We start from the raw sequence: 22,883 nt of genomic DNA on the forward strand, positions 1-22,883 counted from the left end.
AAAAGGTTGAAACTTTCTCTATCACTGCTTCTAGCTACTATTGTTTACATGTAGGCTGACACACATAAATGTTGCCAATGACCATACACAGATAAAAGACAGTAACTATGCTATATTTCATTCATATAGTGACAGCTTATTGGTAATATGTGTAACCAAAGTCACCACCCAGGAATTTTGTTGAAGCTCTGAAGTGGTTCCTTCTACTTTATACATTGTTTCAGCTCATCTCAACTACATCAAAGTATCTATTATGTTCAAAATCACTTTCCTGCATTTGTATATTTTCAAGAAACAATGCTACTGGTGTGTCTGCTTTCTTGAGGCTCACATGTTTAATTTTACACCAGCCTTGGTCCTCTGGGTTTACACAATTATATACCTAAGTATGAGAATATATGTTTTGTATCTTAAAGCAACCGTATTTAAGAGTGAAACTGGACACTGAAAAACAATGAAAAATGGAAAATATCTATCAACACTTCCTTATCAAATCTCCATCAAAGAAAGCAGAACCACAACATTTAGACTATAACACCATAATCCTGGACATTATAATAATCTTCTACATGAGGATTTGAAAATCACTCACACACACACACATACACACACACACACAAAATTAAGATAAGAAGAACAAATAGATTAGAGGGAGGTGCAGAGAAAAGAAACCTGCTAGAGGGAATACAGTTTTGAGAGTGCTGAAGGAATAAAATATCAGGATAAAAGAAAGATGCTGAATGATTGGAAAGAATGATTGGGCAGGAGCAGCTAGGTGGTGCAGTGGATAAAGCACTGGCCCTGGATTCAGGAGAACCTGAGTTCAAATCTGGCCTCAGACACTTGACACTTACTAGCTGTGTGACCTGGACAAGTCACTTAACCCCAATCGCCTCAACAAAACAAAACAAAAAGAATGATTGGGCAGGATTACTAATAAAAATCAAATGATAGAGAGGACATCAGTAACTTCTAACCAATATGTACACTTCTCTGTTTAATTTTTAGGAGTATTCCAATGGAAAATACACTGACTTTGACTGTACTTGGGTTCAGATTTTGCCTCTAATGCTTTTTATTTATATGGCCTTGTGTAAGTCACATAACATCCACAGACTTTTGTTTTTAATTTGTTGAGTGAGGATAGTGGATTATAATTTTGAGGTTCTTTCCAGCTAAATATCCTAAATACATGTATATATGTGTGTATATATATATACATATGTATATATATATATACATGTATACACTGTATGTATGTGTATATGTATGTTGTTTTTGTTATTTGTCCTTTATTCTTTTTGTGGTGGGGAAATGAGGATTAAGTGACTTGCTCAGGGTCACACAGCTAATAAGTGTCAAGTGTCTGAGGCTGGATTTGAACTCAGGTGTTCCTGAATCCAGGGAAACTTCTTTATCTACTGTGCCACCTAGCTCCCCCATTTGTCCTTTATTCTTGAAGAGGACCATGACATCAGTGTGATGTCATGATTTGCACTGAATTAAATTTAAGTGAGTGAGGGCTGTGCAGAGTCAAGAGCCTCACTCTCTCCTCCAAAGCCATCTGGGTCCAGTGGCAAGATATACATAAAGATGACTAGAGATTGTGCTCACTTCGGCAGCACATATACTAAAATTGGAATGATACAGAGAAGATTATCATGGCCCCTGAGCAAGGATAATACACAAGATGACTGGAGATGGCCCTGGATATTTGAGGCAATTGGGATTAAGTGATTTGCCAAAGGTCACCCAGCTAGTAAGTGTCAAGGATCTGAGGCTGGATTTGAACTCAAGACCTCCTGAATCCAGGGCCAGTGTCTATCCACTGTTCCACCTAGCTGCCCCATATGTCTGTTATGTCTGTATGTATGCATGCATGTATGCATGCATACATTCATGTGTTTTCTTCTGTACATGTGTATATTGTGTATGTATTGTGTATGCATTGTGTGTATACTCCTTGACAAAAGCATGAGAAAGGAATTCAATTCAATTTGGTAAACATGTATTAAGTGTGCCAGGCACTGTACTAAGCACTAGGGATACAAATAAGAAATACTGTCTTTGCCTTCAAAGAGCCTACAATCTAATAAAAGGAAAAAAGACAACACATAAATGGAAGCTGGAAAGCAGGGAGGGGATAATAAATAAGCTTTTGTAAACAATATTCTACATCAAAAGACATCTTTATAATTATACAACTGACAAAAGTTCAGTGTGTGCATATTTATTGATTATGAAAAGGTGTTTGACCCAGAAAAGCAAAATATTGCCTTAAAGGTTTTTTTTTTTTTCCAAAAAGGTGTCTAACCTTATATCTAACCTGAATGAACTGCTGCTGGGATCCAGGGGTAGGAGTACTACTCTACTCCTTTTTCTGTTGCTAAAGCACATAGCTTGAACTCAGTAATCCTAGGGGAAATAGTCTCAAATGAAAATGAGGCTAGGATATTTGTTTTCACAGTTTTTAATTCATTAAGCCTCCACTGTCCCAGGAATAAATTTACTCATAGCTTGGATAATGGCTTATAGTTAGGGGTTTCCCCAAAAAGAAGTTGTAAAAATATACTCAATATAGATGAGATGTAATTCCCACTCCCACCTCCAAACAGGACATCTGGAATTCTGGACTTCTTTTTTTCAGCATTGTCTTTCCCTCACTTCAAGGAGAGGGTGATTCTGATTCATTCTTGATGACTATGGTAAATATTGTAGACTTCTCTCGGGCTGGTGAAATCAATTGGTTCAGGTTCAGGGCTAGAAGGAAATAAACTATTCATAGTCTATCTAACAGTTAACAAAGAAGTTCATTTAGCCACATAATGGAAAGTATATACAGCAAGGACACAACATTGATTCAGTTGAGTATAGGTTCCCTTCCTTTTCTACTGCCTTACTGATCTCAAGAAACTTCTGCCCTGGAACTGTGCTATCCTGAATGGTGACTGCCTCTCAGAACCACTATTCCAGGAAATTCCCAGCCACTATGCTTCACTTTCCTCTCTATTCTCTGGCTATCTCCTTCTCTACACTCTCCTTGTCACTATGGGTACAAAGCTTTTCTTACTTCATTCCTCCCCAGTCTGGAGAATGATCCGATCATTTCTACTTTTATTTCTGGGTGGAGTATGTTAATCTTGTCTGCTATGACATCACTCTCTCTGCTATGGCCTCACCTCACTATCTCTGGGTGATTAAAATGTACCCCATCCATCATTCTCCTTGTGTTTTGGGGCTCTTGTTGAAATGTGGATTTCTTAAGGTCAGGGATCGTGCTTTTGTATTTGTAGCTCAAGCACTTAGCATAGTTTTTGCACCCAATAAATGCTTTAAAATGCTTTTTCATTCTTTCATTTGCTTATTCAGAAACATATGTGAAGCCTGAGAACAGAGTTCCTGAATCCTTTTGCAATGTTTTCTTGTTGTTGTTGTTATTTGCTTGTTTTTTAACTTATGTCATTGGTAAAAATCTTATTTCTATAAAGCCAATTAAGCCTAAGGGTACTTCACTGTCTTCTTATGAAAATACTAGCCTAGTCTATGTAAGAAGTACCTTAGTACACATTATACCTGCCACATAAGGACACACACTACAGGATAAGCACCAGATATGAATGTGGTCTATGATTTGTGATTTTATCCTAGTCACAATGTTCCTGACAAATGACTCAGTCCAGATCACTCTAGCATGGAATATTCACTCCTCGACATTTGCTTTTTGAAAACCAGACTAATCAAGTATAAATACAGCTGCTAGGAGTTAAGCAGAATAGACAACAAACTCAGAAAGACCAAAGAATATACTGTTATTTTCTTTAAAAGAAGAAAGCTTATCCTTCACATTTATAAAACAGTAAAACTTCTTTTTAGGGGCAGTGTATGACCATTGCAAATATACAGGAAGTAGTTGTACAGGAATTGTTTGTTGGGGAGAGATTTCTGGGGTAATGAGATACACAGAAATCCAGAAGCCAACTAAGTTTACACTTAGGCCAAGACCTAAACAAGAATATTCTAACATATTAACCATATACATAATGTAAGAAAAACAATTTTGATTCATCTAAAGTGCTTGATACCTAGATTATTTTTTCCTAATTCAAAAATTTATGTATTTTTTTCTTTTTCAAAGAAACATGGAGTATAATAGTCTGTATGATTCTGTGTGTTTTCTTTGCATCCCAAACTGTGCCAGATAGATAACAGAATTACTATTCATTTATCACATAAATATACACATATACATATGTACACAAATATGTGCATGTATTCATGTGTGTATACATACATGTGTGCATACATATACATATATACATATGTATCTACAAAATATATGAATTAAATCTCGATCTTGTATCTCCTATAAGCAGTATTTTTTGGGGGGGGGGGGAATAGAGATTCATTATGTTATTGTTATTTTATTATGAGAGTAGCACATATAAATTCTGGAGCTGCTTCCTCAATCCACACTCACAATCAGGTTCATCCCACAGAGCATAGCTACATTTCCTTCTAAAGATTCTATGGATAGGGGAAGCTAGGTGGCACAGTGGATAAAGCACTGGCCCTGAATTCAGAAGGACCTGAGTTCAAATCCAGCTTCAGACACTTGACACTTACCAGCTGTGTGACCCTGGGCAAGTCATTTAACCCTCATTACCCTGCCAAAAAAAAAAAAAGATTCTATGGATAGCCTTCAGGTCTTGAACTTTCATCTGTGTGCTTTCTATGATGACTATCAGTTGATTTCAATGGCTCAGCTAGATTCCATTTTAAAAGGTGCATTTGTTGAATGGCTAAAGTAAGAAAATTTGACATAAATCATCTCCCAACAGTCCCCATCATTATATACATTCCCAAACAATCTCTCATAGTACCTAGAGTTCAGGAAAAGTGGGCTTAAACTTAAAGATGTGACTGACAAACAGGGCAAAGAAGGAACTCATAGCTCCTAGGAGACATTTTGATGGTGTCTTCAAAATGCTCCCTTAGGAATAGTTGGTCCTTTGATGGACTCTTTCTATAGCTTTGAATCTTCCTTTCCCATTTTGGCTGGTCTACTGTGGATACCAAGGTTCCGTGTCATAAGTTATTCCTAGCACTGATAGAAAGATAGGAAATCTTAATCCTCCAAACCTTTGAAGTTTACAAGAACTTCTTCAGACTGGGGGATGGGATGACTCCTCCACTGAAAGGCCTTTGAACTCTCTGATTCCAACAAGCTCCCTTGGATTTGTCCAGAAAAAATCTTTCTTCTCTCACCTGGGGAGATACCATGGTCTTGTACAAACATAGTAAAGAATAGAAATGTTCTCATCTGAAAATGTATCAGAACATGGCACCCCATCACTCATTTTAAATGAGATGGGGTGACTGTTTGGGTGGCCTTTTACCCTTACATTCAGTATGTGAAATACATTAGTTGTATATGATAAATTGATAAAACCTATCAGTTGGAAGGCACCTACCTCAGAGGGGATCTAGCACAACCTTTACATTTGAATATTTGAATGAATGTCCTCTCTCTAAGAGACTTTGTCATCTAGTCTTTGATTATAACCTTGGGTAAAGAAATCATTGCTTCTGAAGGAGTGCATTATTTTTGGATAACTCGAATTGTTATATGTGGTTCTTTTTTTGTTTTGTTTTTTTATTGTTGTTATTGTTTTTAACTTACATCAAACTGTAATATGACTTTTTGCAATACCTGTTCTGCCCTCTGGATCCAAGCAAAACTAGGCAAATCCCTCCCCTAGAATAGATATCATTTCAAATATTTGAAGATAATTATCCCCTGACCCCATTGCACCCTTAATTGTCTTTTTTTTTCCAGACTAAATATCTGAAGTTCCTTTATTGGTCTTTAATGTGGTAAATGTTGAGGCCTTTAGCATTCCTGCTTGTCTCCATATAGAATTTTCAACTTATCAATGTCCCTCACAATGATAGCAATTGATTTAAAAAAAAAAAAATAAAATAGTACATGCCAACACACATCCCTGAGAACCTACCAGAGATAGGTTTCAGGTTGACATTATCAGTATCCTTCAGTTGAATCATTCAAACAGTTTTATATCCACTAACTGTATGACTGACTAACCTACGTCTTTAATCTGACTTTTTCTGCACCATACTCCACTGTCTAACCATGGAGTCCTCCAAAACTCCTTCTCATTCCTTTTTATACATTCTATCTTGGTGAACGTAGCAACCCCATGGGCTTAACTATCATCTCTTTGAAGATGACTCTGAAATCTACGCATCTCCTTAGCTTCCTCCCAAGTCCCAGTCCCACCTCTCTAACTGCCTATTTTACAATTGGATTTTAATTCAATTTTGCTTTTCAAAACTCCACATGTCCAAAACAGAACATATTAATTCCCCAAAACTCTTCCACATTCCTAACTTCTATTTTTCTGTTGAGAATAGCGCCATACTTTTTACTTACCCAATTTCTCAACCTCAGAGTCATCTTGAGTTTTTTATCCTTACTCATTTTCTATGTCTAATCAATAACAAGGTACTATCTCCTCTCTGCTCACATGGTTATCACTATAATGATCATTATCTTTTCCACAAAATGTTGTAATAGAATTTCCAATTGCTCTCTCTGCTTCAAGTCTTTCTTCTATCTAATCTAACCCACACACAGCAGTAAAATTTATATTCTTAAAGCATGTTTCTGACTACAGAACGTTGCTCAAAAATGTTCATTTTCTCTTGTTGCCTCTAAGAAAAAGTACAAACTTCTATTTAAAATTTAAAGCCCTTAATAACATGGTTCTAATCTTCCTTTTCCAGAGCTATTAAATATAACTCTCCTTCATGTATTGTATCTTAGAGTCTCTAGTTTCTCTCAATACTCAGTTCAAGTTCAAGGCCCATGAATGCCAAGTCCTGCAGAGAGATTAACAAAGCCTAACCTGATTCATTAAGTATTTGTTTTATATTTACATTTAATATATTTGTATTTATTTATTTGCATACATATTTGTTCCTCACTTCCCAATAGAATGTAAGCTCCTTGAAGGCAGTGATTGCTTCATTCTTGTCTTCGTAGCCCACTATACCCGTAGTGCATGTCACATAAACAGATGCTTATAAATGCTTATTTAGTGAATTCTTGGCAAATACTAGGTATGGTATAATTGCATCATTCCTGTGCTCTACTAGCCCAGTACCCCTGTGAAATAAGGAGAACCAAGAGTGCAATATCTTGGGACCTAATGAGAAGAAAGTTTTGTCAAAAATGTCAAGTTCTGCAAAAAGATCAAGAAGGATGAGAATTTAAAGAAAAATAATTAGATTTAGTAAATCACAGACCATTACTGATCTTTGAAACAGTCTAAGAGTTATAAGAACAAACTGTACTGAAGGGAATTGTGTGATTAGCTCATGTTGGCAATGATGTAGGAGAGGAATAGAATGATCATTTGGAAGGCTCAAGGATCAAAGAGAGGTTTTCTGTTGTTGTTCAACATGTAGAGATTAAAGGTAGAAGAGAAAAGGGGAATGAATGATCAATAGTTTGAAGTCAAAGAGAAGGTAGGAAGAACTAGAATATGGGGCAAAAGTGAAAACTTTAACTTTGGTACCTCAAATTCTGAGATTAGAAGGAAGGAGGAAATAGGCTAAAAGAGAAAGATATTTTTGAGATTCAGAATGGGACAACTGAGGGAATTTAAAGCCTAATGTGCTCTAAATATTAGACTAATTAATTTGTTGCAGCATCAGGAAAGGAACTTGAAGGCTGGGAACTTAAAACTCAGAAATATTAAGTGACTTATATAAGGTCCAGGTCTCCTGACTACCATTGTAATATTGTATGTATTCATACATGCATATATTTAATATGTGTTGCATATATGTATAGGTATGTAGGTGTCTATTATGTGTATATCTATGTGTATATATGCACATATATACACGGAATTTAGGTAGCTCAGTAGAGAGAGCTGGGCCTGCGATTCAGAAAGAGTCATCTTCCTGAGTTCAAATTTGGCCTCAAACACTTACTAGCTGTGTGATCCTGAGCAAGTCACTTAACCCTGTTTGCCTCAGTTCCTCATCTAGAAAATGAGCTAGAGAAGGAAATAGAAAACCATTACAGTAACATTTGCCAAGAAAACCCCAAATAGGGCCACTAAGAGCCAGAAATGACTGAAAATGACTGAACAACAAATATGCATACACATGCTCTCATATATACACATATATACTTATATATACACACATGTGAATGTGTATCAACATTCATATATTTCTGTGTGTATGTATTTCCATACATGCATTGAATAGTTGTATTGGACATGTATATACACATGCATGCAGATGTATGTACATATATAGACAAATATGTGTATATCTTCTAATTCAATCTTTCTATATACATTTGTTATATATTATATATAAAAATATATACAAAATTAAATTGAAGTTATATATGCATGCACATATATGTATATGTACATGCATACATACATAAAATCCACTAAGGTGTAGTAGAAACAAACTAAAGTAATGGTCAGAAGACCTGGCCCTTGAACAAGTCACTTGAATTCTCTGAGTCTTCATTTCTTTTAATTCTTCAGTTTCAGATTTCTTCCCCTTACTCCTATTTCTGATGACTTTGTCTCATACTTCAAGTAAGATTACCATAGATGAACTCCCTCAGTCTTTCTACTCCAAATCTCAAAAACTCTCTATTTTTATATATCCCTTTCCCTCTATTCTCAGAGGTTGAGGCATCAAGGTAAAGGATTCATATATGCACATACACATTCATATATACTTATAAGTACATATATGTATATATGTTTATGTGCATATGTATCTCTGTGTAGTATATATGTATATACACATATACATACCTATATGAATCTATATATCACATATCTAGGAATATATACATATGCATATCTATGTATACAAATATAATTCCCCAAACATTTTTTAAATATCTTCTTTGTGTTAAGCATGGTACTACATGCTAAGGTACAACAAACAAACAAAATTCTCCTTCCTGTCAAGGATCTTGTAATACATAGATAAGTTAATAGAGAAATATAGACAATATATAGATACAAATAATTCTGGGTAGGGAGGAGAGTTAGCATTTCTGGGATCAGGACAAAACAGTCCTCAAGAGGGACACACTTGAGTTGATTGTTAAATGGAACTAGGAATTGCATGAGGAAGATGTGAAGAGGGAGAACATTTCAACACTGAGGATAAAAATACAAGATGGAGTGCTGGGTAAGAACAAGTTGGCCAGTTTGACTAAATCATATAGTACATTAAGAAGAGTGATTTGCAATGAGTATAGAAAGAAAGCTGCAACTACATAAGTTGAGAGGGCATGATACAGAAACAGTTTACTCCAGAATGTTGAGAAAAATTAAAATAGGGCCTGATTTAGCTACTGTTATTTTACCCCAAACATTTTTTACATAACTACTGAAGTGTTACTTTTAAAACTGACCTCAAAGTTTCAAAATTACAAAACAGCAGCCTGCGTTGTGGTGCTACTTGTCACGAATAGTCCATCACCAGAGTCAGGATGTCTAGCATGTATCACAAGATTAAGCAGAAAAGATAATGGTTTGCTTTTATCCAAGCCCTGCTTTTTGAAATTTTGCTTCTGATAGGGTAATACATTTAGTAACAGTTCACAGCCAATCTGTTGAATGGATGTGGCTTTGTTGGGGCCGATGTCTAGAAAAAGCAAGAGAGTTTAGTTGCTAAATGCTATGTGCCCATGCGGTGACAAAAGTAGTTTTTGTGTCAGTGATGCTAATGGAGCACTGCAGTGTGCTTTACTGAGTGTAAGTAGTGACGTAAATCATAAATGATGCTTGTCATTTTGAGTTACTTTGTCTGCCCTAGAATTCCACAGAACTGCTGAGCCTTTGGTCTCCTGAAATTCCCTTTCGACTGGAAGGGCATATGTGGTTTTACAGTTAGTTCTAAACAATTCTGTAGCCATGTGAAAGAGACAGAGCTCACTATTTTAAAAGAAGCAATTGACATGATTTAAACAAAACAATAAGAATATCCCGTGAGTATTCTTTACTATACTAAAGCAAAACTGGTGGGACATTCATTTCTAATTAGTGATATTTGAAGGTTTATAAGTAGTTTTCATCACCCTTTTTATAGAACTATTTGCCCAAACAAGATTCATTCTAGATCAAAGAAGTTACATTAAGCATATAATTAGTAGAATAGTATTAATAAGGGTACTAATAATAACTAGCATTTATTTAACTAGCTCTTCATGGGTTGAAAAGTACAAATATTTCATTGATTCTCATAACTTTAGGAATTAGGTGGTTATTATTATCACCATTTTACAGATGAGGACGTTGAGGCAGATAGGTTGGTTTGCTCAGAGCATACATTTATGGGTTGTTTGGAGGAAGGGAAAATAGACCCATTTGGGGAAACATCCATATTATAATGAAATAACATGGTATTTGGGAATCATAAGACCTGGGTTCAAATTCCCAGCTCATTAGTGTATAACTAAGGACCATTCACTTAACTTCTCTTAATTTCCATTTCTCTTCTTTCAAATAATTTCACTATCTACTTCACAATAATATCACCATCTTTCAAATAATAATTACACTATGTACCTCACAAGGTCATAATGGAACCATTTTAATTCAGTAACCATTGCCTACAATATGCAAAGCACCACAAGAGGCATTCTGGTGTGTTGGGTGGGTAGTTGACCTTGAAATCAGGAAAACCTGGGTTCAAGTCTTGCCTCAGATACACAATGGCTTTGTGACCTTGAGCAAATCATGTAACCTTTCTGTGTTTGAGGCAAATCTCTAACATTATAAGGTGCCACAGAAGGGTACCAAAACTATATATAGAGGGAGTTTCTTCTTTGGAGAGTCTCATGTATAAGCAAAATGATAGATCTATAGTCCCTATCTGCTCCATGTTCCATATGTAAATCTTTGTAATATGAAGCAGACATTTAAAAAAAAAATTAAAATAGCCCCTGCCTACAAAGATTGTTTTTTCAACATGTAAATGAATTAAACGAACTCTAATAATATGTGGGCTAGTATGGTTAAAAAAAACACCCCATCTTATCTGTATCCTAAAGTCACATGGTGGCACCTTTTGTTACCAACTCCTTTCAGGCATGGCATTTGCTGCCATTGCCTCCAAAGGGATTCTCTTAAACCTACTGTGAGGATCTAAATCACCTACCTCTAAGGGAGGTGAGTTCAGCACTCCTTCCCTCCTCTAACACAGGCTATTTAGAATAACTTGTATTTATTTTCCTTTTGGACTGAATTCCATTGGTCCCTCTATTTGCTTTGGGGAACTTAAATATGAATCAATGAAATTCTTTTCTTTATCTCAAACTCCCAGTTGGTATTTCCAGTGATTGAACAATCTATCTCTGTCTTTCTGGCACACACACACACACACACACACACACACACACACACACACACACACACACATATATGTATATTGCAGTGTGAAACCTATTATTCCTCCCTCCTTTATGCTTTATCATTGAGTTGCCTCCTTTCAGCTGTGTTTAGAGCCTCCCTTCAAGGGCATATACTCAAAATCGGTACTGCTATGAATGACCTTGGGATCTTAGAGAAATAAGTTTCTTTAAAGCAAATGTCAAACAGTGCAGTAAGAAACAATGAGCAGGTGGATTTCAGAAAAACCTGGAAGGACTTACATGAACTAATGTTGAGTAAAATTAGCAGAACCAGGAGACCATTGTACACAGTATCAACAACATTATGTGTTGATCAAGTGTGATATACTTGACTCTTCTCAGCAGCTCAATGGTCCAAGATAGTTCCAAAGGACTCTTGATGGAAAATGCTCTCCAAATCCAGAAAAAAGAACTATGGAATCTAGATGCAGATTGAACCATTACTGTTTTCTACTTTTTGTGTTTTTCTTTTTTTGATGTGTAATGATTGGAATGATGCCACCTACTGGAGACTTGCTGTGGAGAGCTCCACCATGAGGAAAATGCCTCATAGGCATTGTGGCTTTTCCTTGGCGTCAGGAAATGACGTTTGCTCATGGGTGCTGGTCTATCAAGTCTACCAGCCAATCAACTGGAGGAGCCTCCTATGGTCTGGGAGGAGACAGGAAGGAGGAAAGGGAGCCTGCGCAGAGAGCGCTGGCCCTTTTTCACTTCCGGACTTGATGGTGGTGGCGGCAGAGGACTTCACAGGAAATTTGAGGAAGATAGGAATGCCAGGCTGTAGAATTCTGTTCTCAATCTTTTTCTTTCTATTTTCCATAACCCTTAAAAACCTAAACTCGTTTTGATCAGTGATTTTAGTCAGTTTCACCCAAACTGGGGAACACATTAGAATCCACATTTAGAATCCTAAATTACACAGTTTGGCGACCACGAAGGGATAAACCGAACGTTCATCTTCTGATCTTCGTGATTGGGTAAAGATTTCCCCTCCCTTGTCCCCTTAAATTGGAAAGAACTACCAATAATAGGCCTATTTAAATTTCAAATGGATCTTTTAAACATCTAAGTACCCCCTTTTCTAGCTTACCTTCACTAATCAGAGATGTTGGCCAGTTTGAATTTGAATATATTTTATTACTCTTTGTGGTTTTTGTGGGGCTTTGTGGTGTGGTATGGAGAAATTTGGCATGCCCTAGATAATGTTAGAATAAAGATGATTCCCTGGGATTCCCATTAGGAAAGCTACTTATGGATTGGAATGAGGGAAAACGTAGACTAAATACAACCATGACCAGAGGAGAGCTTATCAGACTGTGTTTTATGTGGCATGAGGAATTACAGGAAGAATGGCCCAAATATGGCTCATTTGATCCCCAAACATTGAGGCATTTGCAAAGAACCCTAAGTAGATGTTCCACCTGAACATTTACGTTATTGGAAAATCTGGGCCAGAGCAAGTGAAAATTATCATACTAAAAATATAAAACGAGGAAAATCCAGGCCCCAGTTTACATCTGAGTCTGCCACCCAAACTGAAAACAATAGACTGGCAGAAAGACCATGGCCTGCCAAACCGAAACGCCCAATAGTACAACTAAATCCAAGGCCATTCAGACTGAAATTCCAAATGACCCAACTCTTATTCCATCGCCCTCTACTTCCTCCATGCCAAACAAACAAATAAGAAAGAAAGAAATGATTCCCCTGTAGAGGAGACAGAGAAGTAAAAATTTTTCCCTTCAAGAGATCCATCGCCCATGGTCAAAAAGGTTACTATACGTAAGCTCAGACAATACACACCTTTTACACCGAAGGATTTGGCTTTATGGGGACAAAGCACTCCTAAATTTGATGAAGATTACCACAGCAGTTATCAGGCAGTTTAGAGCAATTTTTAGAGCATATCAGCCCACTTGGAATGATGTTACTGACCTTATGGAAATAATATTGTCCCCAGGAGAAAGAGCAGATATAGTAGCTGCAGCAAACAGCCTGGAAGCCACGGGAAAGGTTGATATTGGGTGGCCTATTCAAGACCCTGACTGGGACCCCCATAACCCTGAGCATTTTGATATGTTGAAAGATGGCAAGGAAACATTGCCGAAGGCAATGGAATCCTGTATTAGAAAGACTGATAACTGGCAAAAATTTATAGATACAGTTCAGGGACCTGATGAGAGACCTAATAGATTTTATGACAGGCTGTGTAAGTATGCCAGGCAATATGCTAGACTAGACCCATTAGACAGTAGAGACGCCCATATTATCTGCTCTCATTTTGTAAAACCAGTCATTACAGAAATTCGGAAATATTTTAAAATAGCAATGTCCTGGGTGGAATAGTTTGAGTGTGACAGACTTAAAGAAGTAGCAAACATATATTTACGAAGGAAATGAGAGAGAAGAAAGGAACAGACAGGACATTTAGCTCCAGTACAGGAAACAACAGGGCAAGAGAACTGGAAAATGGAAAATCGTTATCAACCCCCTAAATTTTGTGAGTAACTGCAAAAAACAAGGACACTCTTGAGGGAATGTAGAACTAAGAAACAAGACCTTAAGAGGACAATGACAAGAGCCTTGAGGAATTCTTTGGGGGAAATCGAAATAATTTTGGAAACTTTTATCAGAAAGGAAACAACCGGAGTAATTATAACCCTTATTACAGGCAGAATCAAAATGGATATAAATCTTTTCAGGGGGATACAAAGAAGACAGTATCAGAATAACCGGAGACCCTATCAGGGAGGAACAGAAGGACAGAACCAGAATCGAGGGTAACCATGGACTCCCTCAAAGGGGGGCACAGGATTGACAAAGGAAGGGGAGGAATGGAACAAAGATAATGAAAGCAACATATTCCCAGATCTGGATTTTTTGAATGCACTTGTGCCAGTTCATTCACCTCCCCAGAGTAATGAAACCTCATGTGACCCTCAAAGTAGGGAACGTATTATGACTGTTTACTAGACACAGGAGCTTCTAAATCAGTATTAATAAGCAAACAGATGCTGGGTGTAGACCTGTAGGATTTTTGAATGTAGTAGGAGTCTCAGGAAAGAAGCCAGAGAGTGGCAAATTGAATCCTCGCATGGTATCTATGGGGCCCTTAACAGTAGAACATTCATTTTTACTCATGCCTGATGCCCCTGTAAATTTATTAGGTCGTGATCTCCTTTGTAAGCTTAGAGCAACCATATCTTGTGCTCCAGAGGGGGCTGTCTCCTCATACAATTGCCAGAGGATACTGTTCATTTATTACCAATTTTACTTACAGAAACTCAAGGAAACAGCAGGTAGGTATCCAAAATCCCCTCTGACATTCCTGAGTCTTTATGGGCCTCATCCCCTAATGAGGTGGGGGCTGCGTAAGTCTGCCATCACCTGTTACCTTTAAAGTTAGGGGGGACCACCCCCCTCCTTCCACAGTATCCATTGTCTAGGGAAGCAATGAAGGGATCACACCTATAATTGAGGCTTTGAAAAGCAGGGTATTATTTCCATGTCATCACTCTCCATAGCAATTAATCCCCATTTTGCCAGTTAAAAAACCGAAGCCTGGGCCAGATGGTAAACCTGTTTATCGTTTGGTGCAAGATATCTTAGACGCAATTAATAATTATGTTATCGCCTAGACATGCTATAGTGGCTTCCCCTTCTGCCATACTTTCTTCCATTCCCTATGAATCTACATGTTTCACAGTGGTAGACCTCTGCTCTGTGCCTTTTCTCCATACCAGACATGAGACTTCCAATATTTATTTGCTTTACCTGGAAAAATAGACAGTGGACCTGGAACTAGACTCCACAGGGATTAGTAGACAGTCCTACATTATTTTCCCCAATTTTACAGCAGGATCTGGCCTCTATTACCTTTAAAGGCTCCACACTAGTACAATATGTTGATGACTTACTTTTGGCCTATCCTAATGCTGAAATTTGTCAGGAAGATAGCCGTCACTTACTGCTGGAGCTGCACAAGAGAGTATGGCAAGGTTTCCAAGACAAAGGTACAATGGTGTTTGCCCAGGTAGAATATTAGGATTTATTTTGGCTGCTGGAACTCGCTCTGTCTCTTCTAAGAAAGTCCAGGCCATTCAACAACTTTCTGCCCCCTCTACTAAGAAGCAATTAAGAGCCATTCTGGGAGCAGCTGGGTACTGTAGACAATGGATACCCTCTTTTGGTGAAATTACTAAACCTCTCATATCTCTTACAAAAAGTTCTGTTCCAGACATTTTACAGTTGGATCCCCAGCATCTCTCAGCCATAAAAGAATTAAAACGGGCCTTGTTATCAGCACCGCCCTAGGACTACCAGATTATAGTAAGTCTTTCACTCTCTTTGTGCATGAACAAAGGGGGGTGGCTTCTGGAGTCCTGACTCAGTCACTGGGGCCTAACCAACGCCCTATAGCCTACTAGTCAATTCAGCTGGACCCTGTAGTGGCTGGAGCGCCACCTGACCTTAGAGCAGTGGCGGCCACAGCCCTTTTGGTAAAAAAAGCCTCTGATTTGGTCCTAGGTAACCCTCTAACTGTGCAATGCCCTCACGAAGTGGAGGCTCTCTTACTACATCACAGGACACAAGCCTTTTCAGATCAAAGGCTGGCTAAGTATGAAATAACCTGTTAGGTAATGAGAATATCACTTTAAACGCTGGCACAGTTTCTTAATCCAGCAACACTACTCCCTAACTTACCATTCTCGGGGGAACCGTTGCATGACTGTGCTTCTTTAGTTGATATGGCTGAAAAACCCCATGATGATCTTTTTGATACACCTTAGAAAATCCTGATCTTGTCCTCTATACAGAGGTTCCTCATTTATGAGAGAGGGAACCCATTTTACTGGAGCTGCTGTAGTTTCTGATTATGACACCCTCTGGCAGCTTCTCTGCCTTGCCATTTTAGTGCACAGGCTGCTGAACTTGTGGCTCTTACACAGGCCTGTAATATAGCCAAAGTAAGAGTGCCGACTATTTTTACTGACTCGAAATATGGCTTTGTCATATGCCACTTTATGGTATGATTTGGCGTCAACGAGGCTTTCTAAACATCCTCGGCGAAGGCTATTGCCATGGGGACCTTATCAAGGACCTCTTAGAGCCCTGAAACTGTCTTCTTCCCTAGCTGTTGTACATTGCCCTGCCCACACAGGAATAGTGATCCTGTTTCAAACGGGAAATGCACGAGCCGATTCGCAGCCAAGCTTGCTGCATTAGAAGCTCCTGAACATGTATTTAACCTTTCACACCTTCTGAGGATATTCCTTCCAACCTAACCTATGACGATTCTGAAGTAGAAAAGTGAAAAAAGAAATTTAAGGTGAAACAGATCATTGGCATCTGGTGTCTCCAGAAGGTAAGCCATTTCTTCCCCAGGAAATTCTAACCACTAGGTATGCCTCTCTATTCACAGAAAAGGCCATTTTGGTACACAAGGCATCGTAGACTCTATTAAGAGAACCTGGATAGCACCAGGTGTGACTAATACAGCATCTCGAATCTGCTCAGGCCTGTTCCACATGTCAGTCTTATAATCAGTATGCTTTTAAGGCCAAAGCTTATGGAGGGCGTCCCCTAGCATATACACTTTTGAGCACTTACAAATTGATTATATACTATGCCAAAAGCAGGACATTATAATTTTGCCTTTGTTATAGTTGATCAGCTCACTCGGTGGTGGAGGCTTTCCCAGCCCCCGAGCCACAGCTGCCTTTGTTGCCAAAATTCTCTCTTAAAGAGATAGTACCTCGTTTTGGCCCACCAGCCCGCATCGATTCTGGACAAAGGCACACATTTCACTGATTCAATTTTATCCCAAATCTACTCTTTCTTGGGAGTGACTCCAAAATTCCACACGCCCCTACCATCCACAAAGTTCAGGCCAAGTTGAACGTATGAATAAAGAGCTTAAGAGCATGATTGCAATTATGTACCTGAAACCCATTTGAAATGGCCTGATGTTCTACCATTGGCATTATTCTATCTACGAAGTAGACCAGGGGAGAACTTCATATATCTCCTTATGAAAATGCTTTTTGGTCACCCTCCATCCAAGCTAAAAACTTTTTCCCCAGTTTATACATCACTGGTGGGAGTGATACTTTCTGTTGCCTCCTATATACAGGAATTACAGACCAGGCTACGTGAACTCCATGAGGCAGGAGCTGTGGTCCAGGCAGGGCCCATTAGACTTTTCATTGCATAACTTCAACCCAGGAGATAAAATATATGTAAAGAATTTTCAGAGAACCAGTGGAACCCAACCTGCCTGGGAAGGACCTTTTCAGGTATTATTGACACTCCTACTGCCATTAAAATTGGGTGAAAAAGACTCATGGATTCATTGCTCTCATGTAAAGCCTGCACCATTCTAGGTGAAGAGATTCAGATAGACCTGAGGTAGACACTAAAAAGCTAAAAACCCTAACGATAGCAACTGTTAAAGAGCAAAGAGAGTTCAGAGGAAATAGGCAGTTCCCATTTGATAATCCCACTGATCAGTTAAATGCTTTGGGACTCAGTCTTCGTAAAGTATCAGGAGACGGAAATTGCCTTTTTAGGGCTTTAGCAGACCAGCTAGAAGGTCACTGTAGAAATCATCTCAGACACAGACAAGAAGCTGCTTCTTATATGATTAACCATAGACAAGAGTTTGAGTCTTTTAGAGTAAATGACTCCCCTTTTGAAGAATATGTTGATGAATTAAAGAAATTGGAAAGTGGGGAGGAAATGATACAATTGTAGCATTTGCTAAGCAGCATCAGCTGAATGTTGTGGTTCATCAATTAAATCAGCCTTTATTGAAAATCAGTGGCACAGACAAAACTGATGCTAGAGAACTCCACATTTTCTACCATAAAGAACATTATGACAGCATTAGAAAGATCAATGACAATTCAGAAACCCCTGCCACTTTGGCTTGCAGAGAATTGGGGAACCGGTTAAAACAATGTGGCATACCCCAAACTCTAGCAGCTTAAATACCTTAAAATTTAACAAGCATTTCCTTCCACAGGCAAAAGCACTGAAGCACATGGCCTAGTTTTCTGGCCCACCTAAATTTCTCCCACCCTTTCCCTACCCTATACATATATATATATATATATATATATATATATATATATATATATATTTTAATCCTTTTGGTTTTGTTTTGTTTTGTTTGACTTTTGAAAGGCACTAAAAAAACCTGGAATTCACCACACCTTTAAGTTCTTTACGAGCACAAAAGGGTGCTTAGCAAATCTTTTGCTTTTTATTTTTGGTTTTTGGTTTTGCTTTGGTTTTTTTTTTTACTTTTGTTTCTTTTGCTTTTCTTTAAAACCAAATTTTGTAAACTAAGTGATTATTCAGAGACATTTTAAGTATATGCTGTCGGTGAGGCCATCGGGCCTCAGAAGCTACCAGAATTCTTTTTTTTTTTTTTTACTCTTTCTTTTTGAGAGAACCATGAGTTCTAATGAGTTTTTTTCTCTTTTCTCTTTTATGTTGTTCTGTTTAACTAAAAAAGACCAGAAAGGGTTATTGAACCCTATTGCTTGATACCTCACTGAAAACATTGAATATTGAAATCTTATTTCTTTTTGAAAAATTAATCACCACTTTAAGTATCTGCTACTGTTATACTAGAGAATTCATGTATAAGATGATGTGGTTACTTGCTAAAAGAAGATTATATAATAATGTCTAATATAATCAGCTATTTACATTCATTTATTATTTATATGTCATTATACTCTGGGTATGGTTTGGAATTATTGTATATATCACTAATATATTCTCAGTTATGCAACATAGCACGCATTTTTACCATCATACTGTCTTTGGTGAAATTAATGAGATTTCAGAAATATGGAAACTTATCATTTCAGAGACTAACTTGCTGTGAACTCTGATGCAGGCCCTGGAGAGAATATATGTGCAACAAAAGGAGAGACAGGTATATGTAAGTCCATTGTTTGCTTATGATGGTGACTATGTAGAGCACAATTACTAGGCACAGTCCAGTATTCATCCTCTCTCCCTCCTAATTTAACCGAATTTAATCTAATTTAACTGAACTTATTTATCTTTTTATCTCACTCTGTTGAACTCACCTGTGGCCTAGCACAATCACTGGCTGTCTTGGAACCATGAGATATGGTATGATAACCTTTCCATAACATTTTCATGTGTCATGAACACATACTAAATTTGGCTTTGATCCAGACACATGGTGGTAAAAAGTGTTACTGATTGCAAAACTACCTCAACCCTCTATTGGAAGAAGGATATAAAGAAGGGAATGTAATGGAATTTACTAATTTGATCATTGACAATGCTATGCTAAGGTTTAGTAAAAATACAGCAATTCAAACAGTTAAAGAAGAGAATCCAGCTTTCCAGACCAGAGTCCAGAATCCAGAATCCAGACCAGAGTCCAGAATCCAGTTTTCCAGACCAGAATCCAGTTTCCTCCTGATGACATCTTACCACTTCAAGAAGAGAAAGAGAACTCAGAGACTTTATATGAATTGTTTTGCTTTGTTAGTTTTTACTATCTCCTTTCTGTTATAATATACATCATCTGTAACATGTACCCTATGCAGAGGCCCTCCCTTTGCAAGACTAATGTCAAAGCGTCGGTTCATGAGAAAAAAAAAAAAAAATCGCCCCTCTGGACAAAACTTTCCTCTCTTCCTTTTCTATATTGTTGTTCACATATTATTAGTTAGCATTAGTTATTATATTCTTTTTACTGTTCCGTCAAGGAAACATTTTGTTTCTTGAGGAACAAAAGGGGGGACTGTAATGATTGGAATGACGCCACCTACTGGAGACTTGCTGTGGAGAGCTCCACCATGAGGAAAATGCCTCAGAGGCATTGTGGCTTTTCCTTGGCGTCAGGAAATGACGTTTGCTCATGGGTGCTGTCTATCAAGTCTACCAGCCAATCAACTGGAGGAGCCTCCTATGGTCTGGGAGGAGACAGGAAGGAGGAAAGGGAGCCTGCGCAGAGAGCGCTGGCCTTTTTGGTTTCCGGACTTGATGGTGGTGGAGGCAGAGGACTTCACAGGAAATTTGAGGAAAGATAGGAATGCCAGGCTGTTAGAATTCTGTTCTCAATCTTTTTCTTTCTATTTTCCAATAAACCCTTAAAAACCTAAACTCGTTTTTATCAGTGATTTTTAGTCAGTTTCACCCAAACTGGGGGAACACATTAGAATCCACATTTAGAATCCTAAATTACACAGATGTTTTTCCTTTTGTTCTTATTCTTCTTTCACAGCATGACTAATGCAAAAATGTGTTTAATGTGACTGTACATATATAACCTATATCAGATTGCATGCTGTCTTGGGGATCAGGGAGGGAGGGGAGAGAGGGAGAAAAAATCAGAACTAGAAATCTAACAAAAACAAATGTTGAAACTATCTCTACATGTAACTAGAAAATAATAAAATATGTTTATGATTTTTAAAATGGCAAAACAGAAGAAAAACAAAAGCCTTAAGACATAAGGAATAGAGATGCAATGAAAGTGAGAAGATTAGATATTACTAGTTTTATACCTGACTATAGGGACAGCTTAGTCAATATTCTATGGTTCAGCTAAAGCTACCTTTTCATCTCAATACTATCTCTTCTGCCAGTTTAAGGTAGCAGCAGAGACCTTTCTCCCTCACCTCCTTACCAGTAATTTCTAATGTCACCACCTCTTGCTCCCCTCCTCCTATCCATTACTTAGATATGGAAAGAGCTAAGTCCTGGGGTCAGTAGACAAGTACTGCACATAGTTGGATGAGAAGTCGATGTGGGGAAAAGTTCTATTACATATGAGTTCTATTTTTTTCATGTGAAGCTCGAAATATCTTTGGGATATCCATTATGAAATGCACAATAAAAAGTTGGTAAAGTGGGATTGGACCTCAGGAGAAAGGCTAGGGTCAGCTATGTAGATCTGTGAATGTACATGGGATCTGAGAGTTTTCCATGAGAACCCTCAAGAAAAGAGCATAGAAATAAACTACAAAAGAACCTAGGACCCAGCCTTAGGGGACAGCCACAGCTTGGCATAAATGAAGACCCAGCTAAAGAGACTAAGAAGGAACAGTCAGATAGGTAGGAAGAGAACCATGAAAGAACAGAAAAAAAAAACATAGAGGAGAGCATATGAAAGAAAAGAAGGTAGGTCAGCCAGTAGTGTCAAATGCTTCAGAGAAAAAAAGGAAGAGGATTAAGAAAAATAATACAATATTATGCATAGATCATTCATAATTCTAGAGAGAGGAGGGGGGTTTGTATATTCTATTGTTTATTATAATTTAAAAATCTTAACACAAAAAAATAGCATTTCCATATATAAAGTAGAACAGGAAAAGATCATTTTACATGTATCCACAAATTTCTCTTATGTACATAAAACTTGCATTTTAAAGACATATAGTAAATTCATGTTATTTTCAAAACTGTTTCATAGCTCTAAACTTCCTTATTGGCATTTGCTTTTAAATACTTACAAAACAAATCCACATATTGGTCATATCTGAAAAGATAACGCTCACCTTGAGTACATTGACTCTTTTCCAGTAAGTGGGTTGCTAGTTTCATCAACAGTCCTCTGGAGTAGGAGTTGGCCATTGCATTGATAAGAGATCTTAAGTATTTCAATATTGTTTTGCATTACAATGTTGTTGTAAAAACTGTTTTCCTTCACATTTCTAACTCTATTAACATTTCCAGGTTTCTTTGAAACTGTCCTTTTTGTCATTCTGACTTGTCAAAGATGTTCTATTTCATTAATATATTACAATTTCTTCAACCATTCCCCATTGATAAACATTCCATTTGTTTAGAAGGCTTTTATGCACATATTGGATCAGTTTTTGAAAGGTGTCAATCCCAACTGACAAACATGTATATATATATATATATATATATATATATATATATATATATATATATATATATATATTGCATTCAGTAATCACCAGGGAACTATTGCTCCTACAAACACCAAGGCTGATGTAAGAATAAAATGAGATGGCACGTTACTACTAGGAGGTGCTTAATAAATACTTGTTAACTAACTTTTTAAAGTTACTTATTGAATTTATCATATTTTATTTTATGCTTACAGAAAAAAACAAGCATTTATATAATAGTATAATAAAAAGATGATAATATGTAAAACCACAAATCCAATATGCACAGTTTACTATTCCTTTCAAATACACAAAAGTATTATTTAAATTTTTTCTTCCCTACCACCTCCACCCTATGGATGGATACCATTAGACACAAATACGTATATGTGTGTAAAATTATTCTATACATACTTGTATTTATCAGTTCTTTCTCATATGTCCTTTCTAGCTATTTTACATATTTATAATTGACAAAATAACTT

The 22,883-nt window shown here is 37.4% G+C and overlaps 1 non-coding gene across 1 annotated transcript; it reads left to right on the forward strand.

Moving 5' to 3' along the window:
- The first annotated feature begins 1,606 nt into the window (after positions 1–1,606).
- LOC122737640 lies at positions 1,607–1,715 on the forward strand. Its single transcript, XR_006354454.1, has one exon. It is a non-coding gene; the product is annotated as a U6 spliceosomal RNA (small nuclear RNA).
- Positions 1,716–22,883: the final 21,168 nt, after the last annotated feature.

Source organism: Dromiciops gliroides, chromosome 1 (genome assembly GCF_019393635.1).
Source record: "Dromiciops gliroides isolate mDroGli1 chromosome 1, mDroGli1.pri, whole genome shotgun sequence".
NCBI classification, from domain to species: Eukaryota; Metazoa; Chordata; class Mammalia; order Microbiotheria; family Microbiotheriidae; genus Dromiciops; species Dromiciops gliroides.